The sequence below is a fragment of the Marmota marmota genome, unplaced genomic scaffold (genome assembly GCF_001458135.2).
Source record: "Marmota marmota marmota unplaced genomic scaffold, marMar, whole genome shotgun sequence".
Lineage (NCBI taxonomy): Eukaryota > Metazoa > Chordata > Mammalia > Rodentia > Sciuridae > Marmota > Marmota marmota.
Window position 1 is genome coordinate 1 of NW_026007932.1, and position 3,772 is coordinate 3,772.

The window sequence follows — 3,772 nt, forward strand, 5'->3', positions numbered from 1 at the left end:
TATATAAAATAACCAATCTTCTCTAAACACATATATTGATATGACTTTTCAGCTCCACTGGGCAAATACCAGGGATCATAGTTATAGGATCATTTCATAAGTCTCTGTTTAGTTTTATAACAAATAGCCACACTATCTTCCAAAGGGACTGTACCAGTTTCCATTCCCACCAATAATAAGTGGTCCTGCTTGTTAAGAGTTCTTTGTATTTTTACTGATAGTTGATCAGATATTTATTTATGCAAACATTTTTCCAGGTTTTAGCTTGTCTTTTCTTTGTCTTGACAATGTCTTTCACAGAGAAGAAAGTTTCCATCATAATTTTTGTTTCTTTCATGAATTGTACTGTTGTTGTCATATCAAAAAACTATCACCAAAATCATCATCTAGACTTTTTCTTATGTTATATTTCAGCAGCTTTAGAGCTTTGAATTTGACAAGGAGTTCTGTCATCCATTTTGACAGGCTCCAAATCGTAGTTTTAAGATTATACATTATAGAGTTGCTTCAGCATCCTGGTGCTGCTATACCACAGAGCCCATGTGGTTGCCCAGCCAAAATGCAGGAGGAGACCTAGACCCAAGATCAGCCCAGGGAGCAAGTGGAGATCTTCACTTTCTAGGTAGAGATTGCCCAGTTGATTTTTTTGATCATCAACACTTTCTACTCCAACAAAGAGATCTTCCTGCTGAAGCTAGTTTCCAAGTCCTCAAAAGGCCTGGACAAAATCATACAAAATCTTGACGGACCTCGGTAAGTTAGATTTGGGGAAGGAGCTATGCATTAATCTCATTCCAAACAAATAAGACCAAACCCTCAAGATTGTGGATACTGGAATTGGAATGATGACCAAGTCTGATTTAATCAATAACTTTGGTACTATCACCAAGTCTGGGACCAAAGCATTCATAGAGACTTTGCAAGCTGGCACAACATCTCCATAATTTGCCAGTTCATTGTGGGTTTTTATTCTGGGTATCCAGTTGCCTAGAAAGTTTTACTCTATATAGGTGGTTGAAGAAAGATCCTGACTGAGTAGTATGACTGAGAGTCCTTGACAGGGGGGGCTTCTCCATCACCATCAGAACTGACACAGGGGAACCAATGGGTCGTGGTACAAATGTTATCTGCATCTGAAAGAAGACAAAACTGAGTACTTGAAGGAGAGATTAAAGGAGATTGTGGAGAAATATTCCCAGTTTATTGGCTATCCCATTACTCTCTTTGTGAAGAAGGAACTTAATAAAGAAGTCAGTGATGATGAGGCTGAAGAAAAAGAAAATAAAGATACTACACCTCTGCTTCTGGGGATGAGGTTGTCTCTCTTAAGGATTATTGAACCAGAATAAAGCAAAACCAGAAACATATCTACTATATCACAGGTGAGACCAAGAACCAGGTAGCTAACTCTGCCTTTGTGGAGTATCTTTGGAAGCATGGTTTGGAACTGATCTACATGATCAAGCTTATCGATGAGTACTATGTCCAAAAGCTGAAGGAATTTGAGGGGAAGACTTTAGTTGTCTGTCACCAAAGAGGGCTTGAAACTTCCAGAGGCTGAAGAAGAGAAAAAGAAAATGGAAGAGAAAAAAGACCAAGTTTGAAAATATCTGCAAAATCGTGAAGGACATCTCAGAGTAAAAGGTTGAAAAGCTGGTTGTATCAAATGGATTGGTGATCTCCCGGTGCTGTATCATCACAAGCACACAGGGCTGGACGGCAGACATGGAAAGAATCATGAAAGTTCAAGCTCTGAGTGACAACTCAATAATGGATTACATGGCAGTGAAGAAACACCTGGAGATTAACCGTGACCACTCCATTAATGAAGACCATAAGGCAAAAGCAGCTGGAGTTGTGCCTTCTGAAAAAACAGAAAAATCTTCTGAAAGTGTAGATGGTCATTTCCATTAGAGTCATGTGACACTGTGAAAGATCTGGTTATCTTGCTGTATGAAACTGCACTCCTTTCTTCTGGTTTCAGTTTAGAAGATCCCCAGACCCATGCTAACAGGATCTACGGGATGATCAAGCTTAGTCTAGGTATTGATAAGGATGATCCCACCGCTGATGACACCAGCACTGCTATAATGCAAGAGATACCACCCCTGGAAGGACATGAGGATACGTCACGTATGGAAGAAGTAGACTAAGCCTCAAGAACCACTCATACGTGTGTTCTCTGCTTCACCTTCATTCATGATATGTTTTCAAGGATTTTTTTGTTGTTGTTGTTTGTTTTTGTTAGTATTTATTAAACAGTCTTTATGGCATGACAATAACTACTTAATGGGGAGATAAGATTTCTTTTAAGTGATGCTGTGATACTTTAAGCACTAAAGCAGAGATAATAATCTTTTTTCTAATTTCACATTGGCTTATTTTAACAGGTTGAGAAGTTTGTTCTAAGACATGTAACTGAATGTTAACTTTGTGGTCTAAAGTGTTTGTTACCAAGTTGTATCTCTTCCAGAAGTGGTCTAAGATAGACCTAGATGTTTAAAAGAAAAAAAAAAAAAGTATTTGTTAAAATGGCTTGAGTTTCATCTTGTTAGGATCTATTTTTAAAATTTTCCATCCCTTATAGTTACCCATTGTGAATGTACTAGTCCTCTAGAACCCAGTATGCGAAACTGAAACAACTGGCTTAGAGGAACTCTCCAGGGCTTGTTTTCCAAAGAAAAGTATTTAGAGAAACAAAACTTAAAACTCCCTAGGTGTGTTACAAAGCTCTTCAAAAGTAATTCAGTAAGCCTCCTAGATGGAAATATGCAGACCCAAGTCAACATTTGGCTGTAAAGAGTAAAAAAAATGCAGAAAAGTCAAAACAAAAACAACAACAACAAAAATTTCTACATTATAATGTAATTTTCAACTATCAAGTATTAAATGTAGTTTTAGATGCATATTAATCATAGGAGCATTTGCATTATATGTTCAAATTTTTCTAATGGACTGAATTTAAGCCCCTATAATTGAAGAAATGAAGTTCCAAGTCAAAGAAATGGTTTCCAAACATTTAAAAAATTGAAATTTCCCAATACTTGAAAAATTTTCTGACCATACTTTTAAAAAATATTAACCATCATACTTGAGTGTAAAATGATACATACAAAATTTTTAGAAGACCAAAAAGAATATAAAGGTCAAGACAATGAACTTGGGGTTCATCCAGAAGATTTGGTAGAAAAATAGTTGTTGGATGAATACAAACAACTTCAAAACAAAAAGGAATGAGAAAGCAATATGACTGTGCAAGTCACTTCTCTTACAAGAATATATTGTTTTAGCTGGAATAATTTCAGTGATTTAAAATCAGTAGTTTCTTGTGCTCTTCAGAAATGAGCATTGAAATATGAACCCAATAAAGTATGCACACAGCATTTTAGAAATAAGAGGAAGCAATATTAGAATATGAAGTCACAAGTTTCTCTGATTTTTCTGATTCTTGTCTCCACTGCTAAGGCAGGTCTTCAAATGCTGGTATGGACCTTTGTGAGACTGATCAGGTGAATCACTTTCTGCATACCTTCAGCAGTTTATCTGCTGATTCTGCCCATTTAACTCTGCAGCTTCCCTGAAAATCAGCAATCAGTAGCAAACCATGAATTGCTTGCCACGGATCATTACCTCTTGTGAGTATCGGTGCTCTCTGATCATGTTGGTGATGAAATGATTTTGATACAGCCTCTGCCCACTGGAAACTACCAAAACAAAAGACTCAGAAACCTTGATATGCTGGATACATTTTCAGAAATAAGGCATTCAAGCA

The 3,772-nt window shown here is 36.8% G+C and overlaps 1 pseudogene; it reads left to right on the forward strand.

Moving 5' to 3' along the window:
• Positions 1-577: 577 nt before the first annotated feature.
• On the forward strand, positions 578-2,153 carry LOC107134696 (annotated as a pseudogene).
• The last annotated feature ends 1,619 nt before the right edge of the window (positions 2,154-3,772 follow it).